At 41.6% G+C, this 16,570-nt stretch overlaps 1 long non-coding RNA gene across 5 annotated transcripts in view; it reads left to right on the forward strand.

The window, feature by feature from the left end:
* The first annotated feature begins 44 nt into the window (after positions 1-44).
* The window catches only part of LOC310675051, a 101,440-nt gene continuing 84,914 nt past the window's right edge, over positions 45-16,570 (forward strand). For 2 of the 5 annotated variants that reach the window (XR_014509892.1, XR_014509893.1), the window contains exon 1: positions 45-170. This is a non-coding gene — a long non-coding RNA (uncharacterized lncRNA). The remainder of the gene's footprint in view (positions 171-16,570) is intronic. The other 3 variants (XR_014509894.1, XR_014509895.1, XR_014509896.1) reach the window with 3 other exon arrangements.

Genomic DNA, 16,570 nt, shown 5'->3' on the forward strand with positions numbered 1-16,570 from the left:
ACCTGCCATGGTTTTCCTCCTCTGTGTAGCTTGCAATATTCACTGTGGAGTTCAGGAGCCCGGCAAAGCATAGAAGATGCTAGAAGGTGAGCACACAAATAAACAGCCTGCAAGGAAACAAAGGTGGAAGAAACTGGGCAGTGATTTTTGAAGAAGTGCTTCTCCCTGAGGTACGTAATTTCTGCTTTTCAGTTGTTTAGAGCACTGTGGTTAGGGTGAAGCGTCATTTTCCTGCTTGGAATGAGCAGATACTTACAGTATTTGAAAATGTGGTTGATTAACATAATTTGATATTATACTAAGGATTCTTAGGCCTCACTCATAATGGTGAATAATACTTCCAATTAATTCAACAAGCTGAAATTTAGCTCACAAGTTCCACAAGTTACCCTGGTGACCAGAAAGATGATGAAAAAGGGAGCCTTGTATGTTTCTGCTTGTATGTTGCCAAACTTGTTTCTTCAAAAGGTGAGGGAATTTCCTCACAGCCCAGGAAGCTGAAATTTGAAGCACCTGTAGGCCAAGACACCTGGGATTACTTTTTTAAAAAAGCCTGAACAAAAAAATGTGTCTATAGACCTACCTCAAAAAATGGCACATGAAGTGAAACTTCAACAGGAGTCAGCTAATAGTTAGAAAACTGTACATACAGCCCCCCCTCAATTACTTGAAGTCTGAGGGGGGAGACATTCTTAACCAAATAGTTAACATTTACAGGGCAGAATAGCCACAGGTGGGCTGTATAATGTTGGGTTGTGGTAGTTCCATTGCCCTGTCACACACCTGCGTGTCAGCAGCTAGAAATGTGCTATCTATGCTTGCAGAGTGCAGGCTGAATTTACAATGTGCATGAGGATATGGAACAAGTCCCAGCTGAGGTCAGTCAAACAGGCAATTGACAAAAGCACCATTTTGCCATTGTCTCTTGCTTGACATGTGGGGATAAACTTGGGAAATACATTGGAGCTCTGAGTCCTAAACTTCAGTTTTGGGGGCAGGGCCAGTAACAGAGGAAAGGAGAAAAGGAAATTGGGGAGTGAAGTACTGTAGGTGTATATGTGTATTGGGGCAGGTGGTGGTGGTGGGGTTATCCCTTGTTAATTTTTTGCAAGGCTGGTGGATATAAGCTGAATAGTTGCAGAGTCTACAGGAGCACAGGGAAGATAATTAGAATATGCTAATTCATCCCAGCCCTTCAATTGTAAATTTATCTTTATAGTATCCACTTAATTTCCAGCATTGTTGTGATTGTGTGTTTCGCTTAATTTATATTTTACTAAATTTCTTGAGAGTTGCATCCAAAATGACAACATTTTAGTAGCATTTAATGCTGCAGTAGATAATGCTTGCCGTGTGCTGAATTTAAATAAGGAGAAAGGAAAGAAACCGATGAGAGAGCCCACAGCTTAGTGGTTGAGTATATGCTTTGCATGGAAAATGGTTCAGATTTACTGTTGGCTATCTCCGTTTAAAAAGGGTCAGCACAGCAGGACTAGGAAAAAACCCAGAGATCTTGAAAAGCTGATGCTAGTCAGTGTTAGCTACTTCTAGGCAGAACCAGCTCAGTGTTAAAGCACCTGCTTTCTATGCAGGACATATGTTCAATCCTTGGCACTTCCAGATAAGACAAAAAATGAAGGTTCAAAGCTTTATTCTTTGAAATCAATATTACACAGTTGGGACTTTTCCTTCTGAAAAGTCCTAGAAACAGGTGGCTGGAGAGTGTAGTGAATGTATAACTTTCCTTAGCACACTAACCCTATTTCATGGGGTACAAAGGATGGGGTACACACACACACACACACACACACACACACACACACACACCTACTCCCCTGCCAAAGACTGGGACTGTGACAAATAAAAATGGGGGGGGGGGGGAGAGAGAGATATGAATGCTGCAGACACATGTCCTTGGATTTCTGTTGTTTAAGTCTTCCCTGAATTGTAATCCCTTTTTGTGAATTGTAATCCTTTTCCCAATTGGTCGTCTTAGTCTTCTTAGTTGCTCTAGACCAGGCATGGCCAAACTCGGCCCTCCATATGTTTTGGGACTACAACTCCCACCATCCCTAGCTAACAGGACCAGTGGTCATGGATGATGGGAATTGTAGTCCCAAAACATCTGGAGGGCCGAGTTTGGCCATGCCTTCTCTAGACCTTCTCTGCAATTGGTTTCTCTGCCTTGGCTTCTACATCCAAATTGCCTTTTCCCAATTGGCACTGGGGCAGAACTGCCTTTATATACACATGGAATAGTGAAGCATAGTCCTATCCTACAAGATCTAGAATGCAATTGGTTGTGAATACAGCATAGTCAAAAACCAAGTTTGTCTCACCATTGTCCTCTTCACATGCATGGGAATAGCCTCAGTTTTGTGTAGGCCCAAAGTTTGTAGCATAGTAAAGAGCAAAAGCGCATATTGGTGGCACTGCTCATCTGCTAGGCCTAACCTATTTCTTATCTACTCCTGTAAGCAAAATCCATTCACACACAAACAAACGCCTCTGGAATGTTGTTTCCAAGCAACTACTAAAGCTTATCTGTTGTTCTTGAGAAGTTGCTAAAACTTCAAGGCTGCTTCATGCAAAAGTTAAACTTCTAACTGGATCTCAGCTTCAATAATAATAACACAGCTTCAATAATAATGAAAGAATAGAATATAGTAAAGAGATTTGATACATGTTTTATAAAGCATAATATGTGAATATCATAAGCTTAAATTTCTCTTAAGCTTAAATTTCTCTAATAAACATTAATATACTAGGTTTCCAAATATACAAGCTGGACCTAATGCTTTGGGCTTATTGTGGTTGACAGTTTACTGAAATAATATCTGAAGATACAGGATGCATTTTAATTGTAACACTAGAGAGGGGCCTTATCTTCTGGGGAGGTTCTCACTATGCTGCAGAAAATTCACTGAGCAGAGATCTACCACCACTGTCAGTGTACCCACTAGTAGTATAATTCAGCATGAATGCCTGAAAGTAAATAGCTCACCCATCTGTAATAAGACACATACCCACATAATTTTTAATTCCTACAATAAAAGAGTAATAATCACCCAGGTGAAAATTTATGTCTTCTTCAATATTTGAAATATATACATAGGAAAATACCCTGGAAATTACTTATATGGAATATATACTTTTTTAAAAAAACACCAATGTAGACATAGTCTGAAATATTTTGAAAGAAGGACAAGTAGGAACTACTCAAATCCATCAAAAGCAACTCAGTTCAGACCATGGTTGTTGTCTTATCAGATTATTTCATTATTAAAAGTTGGAGCAATTAATTTAATTTACCTGGATGTTGGTAAACTGTTGACTCTGTCTTGAAAGAACTTGTTTTTGAGCTATTAAAACAGGAGAATTATGATGCTCATAAATGTCATGTCTGTCTTCTGCTTGGTATCAGTCATATGTACAATCTCAAGTGGCACTCAGAGCCTGTTCCTCTATGAAACTGAATACCATATGCTCATGCCAGAATCTTGTTCACTCTCCGAATTAACCAAACAAATCACACCGTCATATACTAAGGAAGTCACAGGCAGTTATTGCTCAATCTCTGGTGGCAGAATGCCACTTCATTCTCTGAGAAGTTGGATGCTGATCTCATGGGTTGTGTATCTGGTTGGTATGCCTGAGTTTCATTTGATATTGACTCTGTGTCTTATAAAAATGATTTACTGAGCTTATGAAACTGAAAGGCAGTGAGAATATATGATGGGCACCATTCAGTGTTGTATATCAGTACTACACAAGTGCCACAACATGCCATGCATGCTCACCACTGCTGTTGCAATGGCCCAAGTGTTATCCAGGATTGGGGACCAGAAGCTTCCCTAAGCCCTGATCAAGAAAGAACCTGAATGTGCAGCACAATTCTGTATATGTTTACTTAGAAGTAAATCCCACTGGCTTTGATGGGGCTTGCTGCCAGCTAAGTGTGTATTAGGATTGCAGCTCTGGTCTGAGTACTGTGTGTGATCAGGCCAGATTCTTAACTTACCTGGGCTGTGTCCACTCTAGGGCATTAATGTGTATGCCGGTCATTGTTTCCAGGTGCGCAATTGTGTGCACCTTCAGGTGCAAATGAGCACTTTCAGTTTAATGCTTCTGAAATCGTTTTCAGTGTTTCCTGGCCACACTGGTGGGTGGTGCTTGGCAGGTTGTATTTGTGCTGTGTGTTCTTGCCTTTCCCCTCGATTAGTATTTCCCTGCCCCTCCCTAAGCTCCAGAAACCTGAGATCCCCAGGGGGCATGCATGCAGGTATTTGCATGGGCATGCACACTTTTTTTAAAAATATATTTTTTAAGTCCAAGTTTCTCAACAGCAACTTTTGAACAAAAGAGCAGTCAACATCAATGATAAATGTGTGTGTTACTCCAAGCCAGGAAACATGAAGCCCATAATGGGTAATGTAGGTAGTTCCTTTATGCTAAAATATATCACAAAACAACAAGTAAAAAGAGAATTGGGACTGTTTGAACACACAATTCCAATGCCTAAATTTTTGGTAATTAGAGTATGGTGGAACTGTCTTGTTGGAGTAAGTATGAAAAGAGCCCACAGTCTTAAATCAGTTCTTCTTCCCTGGTTCCACAGTAATCTTTGTGCCAGAGACAGCTACTATGTGGTGGCAGATATCCTGAGTTAAGTGCTAGTCTGAAAATTATTGTTCAGGAGTGTTAAAAATAACCTCAGAGAGTGTCTGCACATTGTGAAATGTGTGAACTAACCAGGGTTGTCCCTGGGATCATGATAGGCCAGAGATAGCAGCCAAAGGGCTCAATCTCCCATCTTATAGCTCCACAACGTCTGGTATTTTCGTCATTATCTTTCAACACTGGCAACAGATACTAATGCTATAAAACAAAATTAATTATACCTCTAAATGAGTATGCATTACACATGCCTGATTTTGTTTCAGGGTGAGCTGAGTTAAAGCAAGGAAACTTAAATTATTAAGATAGATTTATTGTAATTTAGAAGCAAGTCTGATTGGACAAGGGGAGATTTATTTGTCAGTAGGAATGTACAGGAGCAAGATGTAAACATACAGAATTTTCCACCAGCAAATGCTGGTAAAACACACTGATCAATGGAGACAAAAATATTAACAAGAATAGTCATAGTTTTAGTTAATATTACTGTTGCATGCCACCTCAGTCTCTGGTGCAAGATTCCAGGGGCTCCAGTCTAAACAACTTACTGGTATATACTCAGTCTGAGCCTGAGGGCTTCACAACATTAATGCCCCAAGAGGGCCTTCCTTCCTTCCTCCATAGCCACAGCCTTGGATTCAAACAGAAATCAAACATCTCTCTCTTCCCATATTGCTGCTTTGCTTCTAGCTCATATCCTACTCTCTGCTCTCAACTCTGCCTTTGTCCTTCTAAGTACCCCACCCACTGGCTATCTCTCACAGAGCCCCGTCCTGTGTTCTCCTTAATGGCCCATCAGGCAATCACCTCACCAGGAAACTAGCCTGGATATTCAAAGAATATTACCCTCCCCCAGGCAACCCATAACATTACTTATGCAGAGTGCATAAGTGTAGGTTTTAACATAAGAAATAGTAGGCCCAAAAGTTGGATCTGAGTGCCCCAGCACACTCCCCACTTGTGATTCCCAGCAAATTGTATTCAGAGTCATACGTCATACTGCCTCTTACAGTGGAAGTGAAACAAAGTCGTTGTGGCTTGTAGGTGTTGATAGCCTTATTTGTCTAATCCTCTTAAATCCATCCTAGCCTGTGGTCACTATTTCTTGTGGGAGCTAATTCCACAGTTAAAATGTGCACTATGTGCACTTTTGTTTGCCCTGAATCCAGCTTCATTGGATGGGCCACCCCTTTTTCCTTTTGAATGGCCTCCTTTTTATGCTTAAGGGCTGTTCTTTTAACAGAACAAAAGAGAGAGAGGCTGGATCTACACACACACCTTTAAAATGTTATTAGAACGATATTAAAAATATCGTTCTAAAATGTCAGTCCCATTTAGTTTCTCTTTCGTCGTTGTTGTTGTTTAGTCGTTAAGTTGTGTCCGACTCTTCGTGACCCCATGGACCAGAGCACGCCAGGCACTCCTGTCTTCCACTGCCTCCCGCAGCTTGGTCAAACTCATGTTTGTAGCTTCGAGAACACTGTCCAACTATCTCGACCTCTGTTGTCCCCTTCTCCTTGTGCCCTCCATCTTTCCCAACATCAGGGTCTTTTCCAGGGAGTCTTCTCTTCTCATGAGGTGGCCAAAGTATTGGAGCCTCAGCTTCACGGTCTGTCCTTCCAGTGAGCACTCAGGACAAATTTCCTTAAGAATGGATAGGTTTGATCTTCTTGCAGTCCATGGGACTCTCAAGAGTCTCCTCCAGCACCATAATTCAAAAGCATCAATTCTTCGGCGATCAGCCTTATTTATGGTCCAGCTCTCACTTCCCTACATCACTACTGGGAAAACCATAGCTTTAACTATACGGACCTCTGTCGAGAAGGTGATGTCTCTTCTTTTTAAGAAGCTGTCTAGGTTTGTCATTGCTTTTCTCCCAAGAAGCAGGCGTCTTTTAATTTCGTAACTGCTGTCACCATCTGCAGTGATCATGGAACCCAAGAAAGTAAAATCTCTCACTACCTCCATTTCTTCCCCTTCTATTTGCCAAGAGGTGATGGGCCCAGTGGCCATGATCTTCGTTTTTTTGATGTTGAGCTTCAGACCATATTTTGCGCTCTCCTCTTTCACCCTCATTAAAGGTTCTTTAATTCCTCCTCACTTTCTGCCATCAAGGTTGTGTCATCTGCATATCTGAGGTTGTTGATATTTCTTCCGGCAATCTTAATTCCGGCTAGGGATTCATCCAGCCCAGCCTTTCACATGATGAATTCTGCATATAAGTTAAATAAACAGGGAGACAATATACAGCCTTGTCGTACTCCTTTCCCAATTTTGAACCAATCAGTTGTTCCATATCCAGTTCTAACTGTAGCTTCTTGTCCCACATAGAGATCCTACAAAGTCTACCCCGTTTAAGATAGCTAGTACCTTTGCAATGCCCTCTGCTGTCACATTTCAATAACACATTATTAAAGTCCTAAACTAAGCGTAATATGACCTTACATTTTTAAACGTTTTCTTAACCCTTTCCTAATGTTATGAAACCTGAGTGTAGATTCGCCCACTGTGGGGATGACCAGCTGCAAAAGCAGCAGCAGCAACAACAACAACGAAAGGTTTCAGTAGTTTATTTATTTTTAAAAATTAGTTTTTATTAAAGATTTTCTTGTGTAATAAATAAACAAAATTAACAAAAAGTACAAATAGTGTCTCCACTTTCAATTCAGAGATTCTTTTTCATGGTTTGTTTGCATTCAGTATGTCATGTACATTGTGCGTTTGAGGGGAAATGAAGCTATCTAGCCCCTCTGAGATTCTCACTGAATAGCAGGAAATGCCCCCCAAATAAATTATCATTTCTATGCAACAATTAGAAGTACAGATTTATTGCTATTACTCTCATCTTTTCAGTCCAAGGCAAAGATTTAAAAATATGCTTAAAGAAAATAAAAGTTGTAGTTATTTTGTAGTCTGCTGTAAGCAGTGCTTTTTTCCTAAAAAAAATGTTTAGGGGTACTCTCATTTTCCTACTCATATTGAAATACTGCCCCTCAGTGAGGCTAAACTTAGATTCACAAAATGTTTAGGTGTATGCGTCCCCCTTCGTCTCTCCAGAAAAAAATCACTGGCTGTTAGTAGGTTCTGGGTCTGAAAATATTAAAGACTGCAATAATAATATTTTTAAGTACTTAAAAAAATTGTCCTCTTCTCATACTTACATTATATTAATTTTACCACAGAGCCTAGGACTTGCCGATCAGAAGGTTGGCGGTTTGAATCCCTGCAACGGGGTGAGGTCCCGTTGTTTGGTCCCTGCTCCTGCCAACCTAGCAGTTCGAAAGCAGGTCAAAGTGCAAGTAGATAAATAGGTACCGCTCTGGCGGGAAGGTAAACGCCATTTCCGTGCGCTGCTCTGGTTCGCCAGAAGTGGCTTAGTCATGCTGGCTACATGACCCGGAAGCTGTACGCCAGCTCCCTCGGCCAATAAAGCGAGATGAGCACCGCAACCCCAGAGTTGGCTACAACTGGACCTAATGGTCAGGGGTCCCTTAACCTTAATCTTAAAAATGAAAATAGCCCAGTGAATACAATCTGCTTGAATTGCTAAGAAGCATTTCTGTATAAACTTGTTTCAGAGAGATCCAATAAATAAATAAATAACCACATGGTTAGAGGAAAAGCTCCGTCATGACTTAGAAATAGCAGATAAAATCTGAATTATATGAAATGACTGTTCTTCAGAGTAGAAAGAAATGTTAAAGAGAATGATTAAGAGTGTTCTGTGTTGTTTTAATATGTTATTTTATTTGAAGCAAAGAGATGTAAACACCACTATGTTTCGCTTATGAACACCAATGAAGACTCTGATAGATACCAGATGGGATGAGTGATGAGTCACAACTCTACTTTGGGGTCAGAGAAGTGCAGCACAAAAGATGGGTGGGATTTAACGTGGTAGGAAACTGCGTTGTTAAACTAATGCTGGTGTGTCCTAGAACTCATCTGAATGGTGCTTACTTGTAGAACTGGATGTATGCATGAAGCCCAGCTGGTGTTGTATGCAAGAAGGCCGCAGCCTGTTAGCTCCCTGAAGTGCAGGGGAGCAAGAGATAGGTAGGAGGCATCTACTGTATAGGACAAGCAGTGTCCCTTTACTGCTATCCCACTCTGTGGGTTAATGTGCTAGCCTTTTTCCAGACATCCATCTGGCTGCTTGCTATGGAGCCAAACTGGTAGTGTTTGCAGTTGCCATGTAGACAGGCTCACATACAACAACAGCTTGTGAGGCATAAAATGCTGATCAATTCACATTTGGGTAGCACTCACAACAATGATTTTTTTTCTGTTAGAAGTGGCCTAGAATATAGGAAACCAAACCCATTTCTTAACAATGTGCTTGTTTTGAAAAGAAAAGAGCACGTACTGTTGACCATGAGACTCATCTTAAAGGCATTGGAGATTTACAGGTAGATAAAATATCTAGAGAGGAGATGGAGAGCATGTATTGTCATTTTGTTTGGTGAGTCAGTAAGAATGCCAGGAAAGAAGAGTAAGCAACACAAAGCACTGAAATATGTCTCTTTGTTGTTTAGTCGTGTCCGACTCTTCGTGACCCCACGGACCAGAGCACGCCAGGCACTCCTGCCTTCGAAATATGTCTCTAATCATAAGTAAAATAAAGTAGACAATGAAGCAATGCCCATACATTTGCAACTTCAAGGGGTCACTCACACATTTTAATTTGCTTAAGATAATTTATATGTATAGATATGTATTTAAATATAATTACTATAATTTAAATAGACTTAGGGTCGGATCCAACTAAGTTGTTGCATGCACAAAATGAGGTCCGCTCACACAATGAGACCTCACCCCTCCCAACCTCAACACCCTGAACCTCCACAGGACTGAAGGAAACCCAAGAACGGGTTTGGGGGCACACAGAAGAGATCGGGGGAGGTTCCATTTCATGGATTGACCTTTTTTATCACATGCATAGCCCACTTAGCACTGCATTCGGAAGAGTTCAACCAAGTGACCTGTGCTCATTCTCTGTCTGCTGTCCAGGTGCAGACTGTTGGTCAGCACCTTCAAAGATCCCTGTTCTCTCCTTATGATTCTTTATCTTTAAGCTGGACTTCAAGTGGACAGACCTCCAGTTGGACAACTATTTCAATTAGAAGACTGCCATTAGTAAAGCAGCTTTCTGTGGTGTTGAAGCAGAAACAGCTGGCTAGGTTGCATTGTGAAGCTGATCTCCTGGCAAGAGCATCACTGCTGCTTACTGGGACAGTTCCATGGGGTGTGCTACAAAATCAGTGAGCTCCCGTTGCTCGGTCCCTGCTCTGTCCTGCCCACCTAGCAGTTCGAAAGCACGTCAAAATGCAAGTAGATAAATAGGTACCGCTCTGGCAGGAAGGTAAACGGTGTTTCCGTGCACTGCTCTGGTTCGCCAGAAGCAGCTTAGTCATGCTGGCCACATGACCTGGAAGCTGTAGGCCAGCTCCCTCGGCCAATAAAGCAAGATGAGCGCCGCAACCCCAGAGTTGGTCACGACTGGACCTAATGGTCAGGGGTTCCTTTACCTTTACCTAGTCCACTAGGTTTTACTCAGTGAAATGCATGAACAGGTCTACGTTAAGCCCTTCCCGTGAGCATCTAGTTGGCTATCATGAGAACAGGATACTGAACTAGGTGCACAGCTAGTCTGTCTGTTGCAGCAGGGCTGTTCTTATGTTCTTAATGGGTCTACTTTAAGTAAAACTTAGTTGAATAGTGCCCTAGTACTTATTTGATTTTCTTTTTTTTGTTCCCACCCTTCACCTTTAAGGTCCCAGTGCGGGTTACAGCAATTTTAAAATGCAACATCAAAATCAGTTTAAAACTAACTGCAGTCAAGAAAGTAGGGTGTTGTTGTTGTTGTTTAGTCGTGTCCGACTCTTTGTGACCCCATGGACCAGAGCACACCAGGCATTCCTGTCTTCCACTGCCTCCTGCAGTTTGGTCAAACTCATGCTGGTAGCTTCGAGAACACTGTCCAACCATCTCATCCTCTGTCGAATTCAGTTTGGATGACCATCATATCTACTACTGTGGGAAAGAATCCCGTAAAAGAAATGGAGTGGCCCTCATAGAAAGTAGGGTAGGTCCTGGAAATATAATTATTTGGTTGCTATTTCAAGGTGCTCATGTTAGCATTAAAAGTCACAAACAATTTAGGCCCCAGATATCTGAAAGACTGGCTTTGTTCCTATGGATCCTCTTTGAATAATAGAATTGTAGAGTTGGGAGAGACCCGAAGGGTCATCTGGTCCAACCCCCTGCAATGAAGGAATCTCAGCTAGCGCATCCATGACAGATGGTCACCCAACTTCTGCTTACAAGCCTTCAAGGAAGGAGAGTCCACAACCTCCTGAGGGAAACCATTCCACTGTAAAACAACTCCTTCAGTCAGAAAGTTTTTTCTGATGTTTGGTCGGAATCCCTTTTCTTGTTGCTTGAGGCCATTGGTCCGAGTCCTACCCTCCAGAGCAGGAGAAAACAAGTGTGGGTACTAAGATTGGCAGGGGACTCTCTTAGTAGTGCCTTGGCAGCACCTTGACCCTTGGAAGTGGTGGTGGCCTGTCAAAAGGCATTCTCTGTAGAAGTATTTAAGTTTTGAGGGCTCCCTCCCCACAGAGGTGCAACTGGCATCTTCATTATGCAGCTTCCAATGAACATTGAAGGCGCACCTCTTTAGGACCCACCTTATTTTTGCGATTGTAAATTGTTTAGAACTGTTTTCAATATTGTACTTTAATGTTGTAACCTGCCCTGGAACCCTGGGGTGAAGGACAGGTAATACATAGTAATAAGAAGTACATATAACCATAACAACCACAATAATAACTCACAGGTGTCAGTCGCCAGCGTAACAGCTTCCACATCCTGAGAAGTGTGGGCCAGGGTGGTGGCAAAGTCAGGGTGGTGCCAACCCACCAATATAACCAATCTGGCCCTCCCACCAAGATAGCCACACATCTCCATAATTGCTGCCACCCTGCCCCAGTCATCAGCAACAACGCTGCTTCCAGGAGGCTGGTTCTACAGCCCTGTTGTGCTGGCCACACCTATGTAAAAGTCTGTATAGTGTATGGGGGGGGGCAGTGTATCTGAGTGAATGCTGCCTTTGCTGTGAGTCCAACTCTCCAGGTGTTTTGTAGAGTGTTTAATGAGCTGCAGTAGTTGTGTCTGTGTAAATGAATTCTACACTAAACTGTGGTCAACCTTTGTCTCTGCACGTGCGTGCGCGCGCGCGCACACACACACACACACACACACAGAGAGTCTTTCAAGTATATTTTTAAAGAACTATAAAATAAAGAAAACCGGATGCTCACAATAAGTGTAAGACTACATTATTGCTGCAGTTAATAAGCAAGGGTTATTGTTCTGGGGAAAATCATTAATTGTGCACATTCTTTCTTGGACAAAGACCCATTCCATTTGTCAAATTACTTGCTTAACCCATCAGACTTTGAAGGTGGCTTAACAGACTGCTGCTAAAATAGTTTATATAAATAGGCTCTTTTGAATCGTTTAATAGGTAGAAATTCTTCTAAACACAGCAGCACGTAGATGACCTGTGTGGTTTGCCGCCCAAGGTGTAGTAGTAGTGGCCACCAACTTGTATGACTTTACGTGTTGAAAAGAGAAAAGAACATTGACTAAGACAGAAGCTGAGATGTGCTGCATTTTCAGTGGTGCTTGAATTCAGCTTTGCAAAAAGAAATTTCATGAAGGCCTCAAAATCTGGCAAAGGGAATGGAGAAAGTGTAAATTAAGTTGCCTCCTGATGGAGACTTTGGAATAGGATGAAGGAGAGCTTTAGTGAAGAGTGGGTGTTCAGTGCCAGAAGATATATACAGTACCTGCCTTGAACTAATGTAATATATGGACTGCCTGCGAATTTCTCAAGCCCCCAATCTCTGACAGCTGAACAATCATCTGTTGACATGTCAGCAAGACACCGCTCTAAAGTGGAGTCGATGGGGGTCTAAAGGCCCATAGAAAAAGCAATGTGAGTGGGCTGTAGTTAGCAAGTAATTTTACACTTTCAGCAAGCTGTCTCTACACTTCCAGAAAGGCAGAAACCTTTATGACGCTGGTCAGGAAGTTAATTTTGAAAGTAGTGAACTTGTAAATGAGTGGAAAGGCATGAGGCACTGAAGTCAAACAGAAATCTCCAAAGAAGACTTTCAGAGGATGATGTGATGGAACCAGCACATATTATAAAGATAAATTTTTTGTATTGGCAATATTATTATTAAAAACTATTGAGGCAGCCACAGTATGTTTATGGATTATCTGTTGCTATGGAAAAACCTCTTCAGTTTACTTTATTTCCACCTTCTACGTTCTTTAGTCTTGTTTATCTTACCCTGGAGTGTGACTGTAAAAGGTATAGGGTTTAGGCTCTTTTTCATTTATTTGTTATTTGTATATTTAGTTCTTACATTTCTATACCACCCTTCACCCAAGACTCACAGGGCAGTTTGCAACATAAAAACGCAAAAATACATACCATAGTAACAAACAATAAAAACCCCTCTCTCTCTAACACACAGTTTAAAAGGCCATAAATTGTTTAATTAGCAAAAGGCCTGGGAGAAGAGGAATGTTTCTGCTTGGTGGCTGAAGACATGTAACCAAGGTGCCAGGTGGACCTGGCAGTCAGGGCAGTCGGGCCAGGACTGGCGTTACATGCTCAAATCGTTTTGCAACCTGGGCGTTAAATTCTGCACCAGCTAGGTAATCTAATCTAGAGGTTACCAGAGCACAGACAGCAGAAGTTAGGCTATTCCTGTCCATATAGGGGCACAGCTGGGCTGTCAACCAGATTGGCCTCATTGAACTGTCAATCCATTTTTGTATCCAAGATTAGCTGCAGTTCCCAGGAGGATACTTTAGGGGAAGCCAAGACTGTTAAGAGTGTTATAATGTATTGTGGGATGTAGCAGCTGAATCTGGTTAGGCTCTCCCTTCAGATCTTCACACACAGGCACTGAGGAAGTCTTTCCCCTGTATCTTTGTGGAATACAAGGTGCATAGCTGTCAACATTTTCCCTTTTTTAAGGGAAATTCCCTTATTCCAAATAGGATTCCTCGCAAGAAAAGGGAGAAGTTGGCAGCTATGACAAGGTGCAGCAACAGCTTACTGCAAGTGTTGGCTCGGACAACCACCTGCGGCCCCACACTCTAATCAAGTACAAAAGCCTGCCTGTCTCCTTTATAGTCAGTCAGTCAGTCTCAGGCTACCTTGTGTTGAGTTCAGCAGCATGGCAAGCATGCAAGTGTTTCCCTACAAAAGCACAGGCAGATGACCTTTTCTCCCTTAGCCCAAAGCCATCCACATCAGTAGTAGTTCCTTGGCTGAGAGATGTCCTCACGCTCATACCCAGTTGACCAGGACATAACAAGGAGGCAGCAGCCATCTTGTTCATGTAGATCACAGATCGAACAAAATGGTGCAGTTTAAGGACAAATAATGGATTCATATTTGATGCTAAATCTTTGATTAAAGTGTGAGACGATGTTATGTACCGAGTTCAATAGGATCCAAAAGGCAGCAGTCTGATTGGTCCTAGAACAATAGGATTCAGAATGCAGCACTCTGATTGGTCCTAGAACAATGCAGCAGCTTGATTGGTTGGCAGGAACCACCCAATCATGCTCCAGATAGAAGTGAATCCACAACCTGATTGGCTCACAGTAGAATTCCGGAATTAGCCAATCATGTGCAGCCCATTGTGTAAATAATGTATATAAGGCAGATACTGTGAGGGGACATTCATTCATTCCTCCTCACCACTATGAGCTGAATAAAGAGCATGAAATCACTTTGTAACTCTGGGTATATTTCAGACGATGACCTTGAAAAGTGTATCTTTGCACTTTGAGGGAGACGTGGATTCAACAGAGTTGTTGGTTGAGTTAAAGAGGTGGTTGTTGATACTAGAACTCAAAATGTTGAAATTGCTCCCTGTCCCTCTGCAGAAAAATAAGCCAGTCAATCTGTGCTCATCTGTGTTGCAAGAATAACTAGTAAGATTCAACACTTATTTCAGTTGAACATAAAATTGGGTGAGGCTTGGATTACAGTGTTTTCATTTAGGACTTATCATCCCAGAAGATTTGGAAACGTTAATTTTATTTAATAGGGCACTAGAGAATTAAACTTTAAATCATAATACTGTTCTTTATCAGTGTACTGGATATCACCAGTTCACCACATGACCTGCCTATGTGGATATCACACAGTATGCTTTGTGTGTGTGTTTGCTCTTTCTGTTTATGGTATTAAAGAGCATCACATATGGAAATAATGGCTTGCTTATTGTTGCTTTAATTGTTTTCAGTGTAGTTTTGTTACAACATATAAAGTACCGGTAATATTCTCCACTCCTGCTGTAATAAAAAGTGACCACAATGAATGTATTATGATACATAATTCCATGTTGCATTGCAGCTTCATATATATAACTAAGTGATATTTTATGCCTGACTTGCTTTCATACCTTTAAGGGGAGCCTCATGACTCTCTTGCCCAGGGCTCCCCAATCTGTCTTGGACCACCACCGATACTAGTGCAATATATTATTCAATTTGTAGTGATGTTACAGCAGCACTATGAAAACATATACCAACAATTTAGCAGAATCTCCATCATGTCCTTTTTCCCCAGAGAGGAAGAAACCTCTCTTGATGAAAACAGTAATTATCACTCATAGTATAGCAGGCAACTGCCACGGATAATGATTCTTGAATTTTTAAAAACCAACCTATGAACCAGTCTTCACCCCATACCCATTCATTGACTTGGGAATAATTTACCTTGGGTCCTTAAAGGTTCATCAAGTGTAAAGGTAAAAGGGACCCCTGACCATTAGGTCCAGTCACGGACGACTCTGGGGTTGCAGCACTCATCTCGCTTTATTGGCTGAGGGAGCCGGCGTACAGCTTCCGGGTCATGTGGCCAGCAGGACTAAGCTGCTTCTGGCAAACCAGAGCCGCGCACAGAAACGCCATTTACCTTCCTTCCGGAGCGATACCTGTTTATCTACTTGCACTTTGATGTGCTTTCTACAACAGTATGCTGCATTGTGGAGTGCTCTTGTTTAGGGTCCCAGCCACCCAGCTATGTCCTGATACAGGTTACACAATTTCATTCCCTGCTCAAGGTTTTCAGAGTGTTTTCAAACACCCCCACTCCCCATCCCACTTCCTGTGGCCACCAAGCATGCTCACTGGTGTTCGAGGTCCCTCTGCCCATTTAGGGCTTTTCCTTTTTAAGTTTTTTAATACACCAAATGTTGTTCAACAGTGTCAGTTCATACATTCAACGGCATTTCATCAAATGTTGGTTTATCAAGTGCTTGTATGATCCAGCCCTTATGAGACACCTAATATCGTTCAAGTGGGACCCAATTCACTATCACACAAGGATTTCTTTAAAATGGGAGTGTAGAACAATATAAAGATCTACTGATTGCTATGTGAGAGATTTGCAAGTAAATTGGCAAAAGTTTATGGCACGCAATAGCTTAATGATAATAAGTAAACTTGCAAAAAAAAAAATCATTTGCCATGCCTGGCCTTGTACTCATTTCTTATCTGTAAAGTAGGAGTATTTATTGGATGCCATTCATCATTTATTTGGGAAGCTCTGCTGACTAGATAGTGTTTTGTATTAGAGCTTTGATCTGCGGTATACTGTATATGTACCTGCATATGCAGGTTTTCCCCATTTTTAGTTCACAGAATACAGCTGCTACACATACACGGGGATTAGTATTTTGAAGTAAGCTCTGGTTAATGGACATCAGGGTTCTTGTAAAAAAAAATATCTTTTCAAGGTCCCTTAAACTTGAAATTGATTATTCTTGGACAGTACCATTTCATCTATTTAACA

This window comes from Podarcis tiliguerta, assembly GCF_965153285.1.
Source record: "Podarcis tiliguerta genome assembly, chromosome: 3".
Classification (NCBI taxonomy): Eukaryota; Metazoa; Chordata; class Lepidosauria; order Squamata; family Lacertidae; genus Podarcis; species Podarcis tiliguerta.